Below are 6,767 nucleotides of genomic sequence, written 5' to 3'. Positions count from 1 at the left end.
ATATGTATTGACAGGGTTAAAAATAAAGAAAACATTTTTTTTTTCAATTTGTATAGAATATGTCCCTATCTGTATGTGCTAGAAAGAATTACTAAACAAAAAGCAGTACCTGGTTAGTTTTATAGCAGAATCTGCCAATGATGTAGCAGTTTCAATCACTTTGTAGCCAAACAAAGTGTAAAAGCTGTAACAGATTAAATAGAGTAAAGAAATATTACTGATTAAAACAGGTATAAGGCGACTGAAGAGGTTCAGTAAGATACCAATTAAGTCAGAGTGTCAGAATAATACTGACAAAGATAAGGAGAGAGTGCCTACCTTAGATCTAGCTGTGTCACAACTGCAAAGCCAAGTGATCTCTCCAGCAAAGCCCACGCTAATGGGACAGCTGCAGAGATCACTTAAATATCGCTCACAATCAGCTCCCAACGAGTGGAACCTGTATGTGAGGCGGTATCTATTGCGTCAGTGGGCGGGGAAATCGGATGGCCATCACAGGGATTCCCCCTGTGTTGGCCGTCAATCCCACAGCTGATGGGGAGGCGGCACGTTACAAACAGGAGGGGCGCTGGCGTCAGGTATGACGTCCAGTGCTTGTCCAATAGATGCCAATCCGAAGCGGACCTACACTGGCATCCGAGCCTCCGCTCGGATTCGGCAATGCTATTAGCATCGCTGGTGCAGGCCCCCTAGCGCCCACTGTGGTCAGCCTGTAATGCGTGCCGCTATACAGGTGAACAGCACAGCAAGCCCAAATAGTGTATGCCGCAAAGGAGCGGAGATTGGATGGAGCTGATTGTGAGCGATATTTAAGTGATCTCTGCAGCTGTCCCATTAGCGTGGGCTTTGCTGGAGAGATCACTTGGCTTTGCAGTTGTGACACAGCTAGATCTAAGGTAGGCACTCTCTCCTTATCTTTGTCAGTATTATTCTGACACTCTGACTTAATTGGTATCTTACTGAACCTCTTCAGTCGCCTTATACCTGTTTTAATCAGTAATATTTCTTTACTCTATTTAATCTGTTACAGCTTTTACACTTTGTTTGGCTACAAAGTGATTGAAACTGCTACATCATTGGCAGATTCTGCTATAAAACTAACCAGGTACTGCTTTTTGTTTAGTAATTCTTTCTAGCACATACAGATAGGGACATATTCTATACAAATTGAAATTTTTTTTTTTTCTTTCTTTTTAACCCTGTCAATACATATATGCTCTGCATCCCTGATGATAGGATTAATATAGGTCATAGTCTTTTTTATATTAATATTCTTTTAGTAAGCTGTATGCACCTGTAGATATATGTATATATATATATATATATATATATATATATATATATATATATATATATATATATATATATATATATATATATATATATATATATATTTGTATCTCTTGAAGCATGAATGTGTAATCTATTCCTTTTTATGCTATGTAGCATTACTGGAATTAACCCTGACTGGTCAGCATACTATTTAACCTTGGACCTCCCTCTGAAACTATCCAATTACTCAGTCCATCTGACCTATGGCTATGACTTTTTTCAATCAACAATAATAAGGTAATTCTATCACCTAATAATTATTCTTTCTTTTCCCATTTGAGCGTTTGTCACCTATGTGATGCGCTCTAATAATTATATTATATTTTTTTATATTCAATTACTATATATACATTATACATATACATATATCTTCCTTTCTCATTCTTTTTTTTTTTTATTTATTTCCTAGTTCCTGCCTGCCTCCATCTTCTATCTGTGTCTCTAGGTCAGCCTTTTTCATGCGGCCTGCTCTCTATGTGACAGCTAAGCATTTGCTGTGCTGAGACTCTTCCCTCCCCTAGGGGGTCTACATCTGGGATTTGATCTCGACACGGCTCACGCCCCCAACCATCTACTCCGTTTGTGCAAGGTAAGGACTGCTTCACAGTCCACAGCTTTTACATGCATCTAGTCCAGCTTTTCATTTTATTTAAATTAACATGTTTGTAACGGCATTTATTAACTTGTACTTATTTGAGGGTGTCCAGTCCCCTTATTTGTTTTGTTGCCCTTCGTTGGACTCTCTCCAGTTCCAGAACATCCCTTCAGTGGACTGGAGACCAGAACTGGACAGAGTACTCCAGATGTGGCCTAACTAGAGTTTTATAAAGTGGCAGGATTATCGTTTTATCCCTGGAGTATATCTCTTTTTTATGCATGCAAATATTCTGCCAGCTTTGGTAGCTGCAGCTTGACATTGCATGCTATTGCTCAATCTGGCATCTACTGTCATCTACTAGGACCCCTAGATCTATCTCCATCCTTGATTTCCCCAATGATTCTCACCCTACGAGTAGTTTGCCTTTATGTTTTTTACTCCCAAGTGCATTACTTTACATTTCTCCACAATAAACCTCATTTGCCATGTGGTTGCCCACTCCATTATTTTGTTCAGGTCTTCCTGTAAAATTTGTATATCCTGATGTGAAGTCATTACCCTGCTTATCTTTGTGTCGCCTGCAAAAACTGAGATTGAGCGATTTCTCCCATCCTCTATATCAGGGCTCAAAATTTCAAGTCCTGAGCTACTGGCCAGGCCTCAAATGTTATTTGCCACCAGTTGCACCACCCAGCCCGCCCCACCCCTAATTCCGCCCCTAAACACACCCTTATAAATTATCTCATGAAATGACTTAAGAGTTAAGTTATAAAAATAAATATTAACCCATCAATGCAGGCTGTCTGTGCCCACCAATGCAGTATGCATGCAGTACATTTTTGTATATAGTCCCTTATCATCCCCTCCAATAATTTACCCAATATTGATGTTAGTCTTTCTGGCCTATAGTTTCCAGGAATATGTCTCTGCCCTGTTTTGAATATTGATACCACATTAGCTTTTCTCGAATCAGCTGGTACTATTCCTGTCAGTATGCTGTCCACAAAGATTATAAACAATGGTCTGGCTATAACCTGACAGTGTTCTCTAACACTCTCAAGTGTTATCTGGCCCTGGTGATTTATTAATTTATTAAGTCTTTCCTTGACTCCGGCCTCTGTTAGCAATGAGGGTACGTCCTGTGTTGGGTCACTAACAGTACTGTCAAGGTCGGAATACCCCTCCTTTTCCTGTGTAAAAACTGAGGAGAAGAAGGCATTTAGTACTGTTGTCTTCTCTGTGTCATCTGTAACCATCCTTCCATCCTCGTCTTTTTTGTGGGCAATGTGCTCTGATTCTGTTTTACTCTCCTCCGCTATGTGTCTCTCGTAATCTTTTTTAGGCACCCTAATCTGAGTTCTTACATATCTTATTGCATTCCTTGTAGTTTTGGAATGCTGATTGTGACCCAACCCCTTTATATTTTTAAAGCCCATGTTTTTCTCTTTAATGAGGCTTTTTACATTACGGTTTAGTCACCCAGGTTTAACTTTCGCTCTTCTATATTTTTTATTGCCCATTTTTTTCTTCTGTGTTCAATGTTTCTAGGATTTGGTTATAATTGATGTCATGTAGTATTTAACGCAGTTCAGAAAAAGTGGATCGTTTGAAATTTGTGTTCTTGTGCTCCCCTCATCCCTCTTTTTTCTATGATTTACGCTAAATGCGATCATCCTTTGATCACTAGATCCCAAGTTTACCCGTATTGCCACATCTGAGATCAGACTTGCAAAAGCAAAAAGACAGTAGTCTCCGGGAGGCTTCCCATGGAGGTGGAGTTTTTTAATTGTTTATATTTTTTGTGTTTGTCGGGTGGCGTGATTGACGATGGATGTACATTGCGGGACACTTTTTTGTCAAAGGGGGTTCCAGATTTCGATAAGCTTCTCACCCACAGATCCCGACAACCAAAGCTCAAAATTGTTGGCAAGGCCCTTGTCCCCATCAACAAGGTGCTTTGGGGTTGAGGGTGCAGAGCCCCTCTTGCCCCAAAGCACCCACCCCCCATGTTGAGGGCATGTGGCCTGGTATGGTCCAAGAGGGGAGGGGATGCTTTCTCATCCCCCCTATCCTGATCTCTAGGCTGCATGCTCAGAAAAGGGTCTGGTATGGATTTTGGGGGGACCCCACGCTAATTTTCTTTTACATTTTTTTCATTGATTTTTCATTTTTATTGCCAGGAGCCGGCAATACATTACAGCCGCAACCAAGTTTAAATAATATATTTTCCTTTAGAAATGTCATTATTGTTGCAGCACTGTTCTACACATCGCACATCATTTTTTATTATTTCACTTTAGGCATTATTAAAATCACTGCTCCTTCATGTTAATCTCCCATAGACTTTAATAGGGTTTGCATGTTCTCTAGAACTTTTTGCCTCTTCTAGGTGTTCTGGTGCCAATCGAAACGGGGGTGTGTTTGGCCCATCCCTAAAAATAATCAGTGCTAAAAAGTCTCATCCAAGTTTGACTGGGGCATATTACATCATGCACAGTATATACAAGTTCAGAAAAAGCATGGCAATGACAAGATAAAACATCAGAGATAACAGTTCTGTATTTTACTGGGCAAACAGTGCTGCACACAGTATCTTGAAAGTGTCCAAACCCTGTCTCTGGGTTAAATAACTAAACTCTGCACTACGTTTTACATTATAGCCCCTTGAAATTTTCCATTATTTTTGTCATGTTACAACCAAAAACGTAAATCTTATTGGAATTTTATATGATAGACCAACACAAAGTGGCACATAATTGTGAAATGGTAGGAAAATAATAAATGGTTTTCCATTTTTTTTTTACAAATAAATATCTGAAAAGTGTGGTGTGCATTTTTATTCAGCCCCCTTTACTCTGATATGCCTATCTAAAATCTTGTGGAACCGATTGCATTCAGAAATCACCTTATTAGCAAATAGAGTCCCCCTATGTGTAATTTTCTCAGTGTACTGTGAAGCCCTCAGATAATTTGGGAAAACATTTATCATTTTCCTTCCACTTCACAGTTATGTGCCACTTTGTGTTGGTCTATTGCACAAAACAAAATGTAATACATTTACGTTTTTGGTTGTAACATAACAAAATGTGGACAATTTTAAGGGGTATGAATACTTTTTTCATAGGGACTTCGTCAGGATCACCAGTGTGTTTTCCCTACAATTAAGTCTTGTAGGATAAATTGGCTAGCCATTGTCTCTTTTAGCACTCCACAAGGTGACAGTGCCAGTTGATTTATTATATGATGTCCCTTCCATTTTCTCCTACTCTACATTTTAAATCAGCCAATCTGATTTATCCCCATGGTAGAAGAATGTTTTACATTCAAAAGTCAAATTTATAAAAATATATCAATCGGTTACAAAAGGATATGAATTTTAAGTCTTTAAAAATGGTAACAAATTTAGTATTCTTAGGGCCAGATTCACGAACAATTACGGCGGCGTAACGTATCCCCTTTGCGTTACTCCGCCGCAAGTTTTCATCGTAAGTGCTTGATTCACAATGCACTTGCGTGTAAACTTGTGGCGGCGTAGCGTAAAGCCATCCGGCGCAAGCCCGCCTAATTCAAATGGGGAGTGTACCATTTAAATTAGGCGCGTTCCCACGCCTAACGTTCTGCGCATGCTCTGTCAGGAAATTTCCCGCTGTGCTTTGCGCGAAATTACGGCGCCCCGACGTGTTTTTTGAACGGCGACGTGCGTTATGTCCTTTCGTATTCCCGGACGTCTTACGAAAAAAAAATTGAAATTCGATGCGGGAACGACGGCCATACTTTAACATGGCTGGTCTAAATCTAAGCCATGAAATAGCAGGCTTAAGTTTGCGACGGGAAAAACTGACTAGTGACGACGTAAGAGAATGCGACGAACGCGCGTACCTTCGTGGATCGCCGTAAACAGCTAATTTGCATACCCGACGCGGAAAACGACGCAAACTCCACCCAGCGGTCGCTGAAGTATTGCATCCTAAGATCCGAAGGCGTACGAAGCCGTACGCCTGTCGGATCTTAGCCAAAAGCTGTTGTATCTTTGTGAATTACAAATAAAGATACGACGCAGAAAATTTGAAAGTACGCCGGAGTATCAGTTGATACTCCGGCGTACTTTTTCTGTGAATCTGGCCCTAAGTATCTAAAACATAGATGCACTGTGGAAAAACATTATGCATTACTGACATGTGTTTCTCAGACCTTTTAATACAAATTTGATGACCAATAGAAATATTTAGATGTGGATTTCTATCAGCACTCCCTGATAGTGAGGTCCAAAACTTTGTTGGTTGAAAACAGTGATCTACTCAAAGGAAAACAAGTTTAAAAATCTGACATTTCTATTGAACTATTTATAAAGTTAAACTGTAAATAAAATTGCATTAAATGCCATACCTTTTAATTGCCCAGTATAGACTTTTTAGTCAGATTTAATGGGACTTATTTTAAAAAAATTGTAAGTCCAAATGTTTGCATCACTAAAATATAAATGTTTTGGTACGTGGAATGTGTTTGTGCCATTACAATGTTGTTATTAGCCAAATGATCAAATGATTGTTTTGGATTACCTATGCAATTATCATCAATTGATCTAGAGACACAAAGGGGTTTATTTATTAAAACTGGAGCATGCAAAATCTGGTGCAGCTCTGCAGCAAAACCAATCAGCTTTGAGATTTTATTGTGAAAGCTTAATTGAACAAGCTGAAGCTAAAAGCTGATTGGCTATAGCTGTTCCAGATTCTGAGTCCAACAGTTTTGGTAAATCTCCCCTAAAGTGACACACACAAATGGCCAACATTGGCTAAGTACTCTACTGTATGTGGACCAGCTCTCTGACATATTC

At 39.5% G+C, this 6,767-nt stretch overlaps 1 long non-coding RNA gene across 1 annotated transcript; it reads left to right on the top strand.

Moving 5' to 3' along the window:
* The first annotated feature begins 834 nt into the window (after positions 1-834).
* LOC120930839 lies at positions 835-1,507 on the top strand. The gene is made up of 3 exons (XR_005747735.1): positions 835-896; positions 1,031-1,105; positions 1,447-1,507. It is a non-coding gene; the product is annotated as an uncharacterized LOC120930839 (long non-coding RNA).
* Positions 1,508-6,767: the final 5,260 nt, after the last annotated feature.

This window comes from Rana temporaria, chromosome 3, assembly GCF_905171775.1.
Source record: "Rana temporaria chromosome 3, aRanTem1.1, whole genome shotgun sequence".
Lineage (NCBI taxonomy): Eukaryota > Metazoa > Chordata > Amphibia > Anura > Ranidae > Rana > Rana temporaria.
The sequence above is the reverse complement of the archived record's forward strand: the minus strand, read 5'-3'. Positions and strand labels throughout refer to the sequence as shown.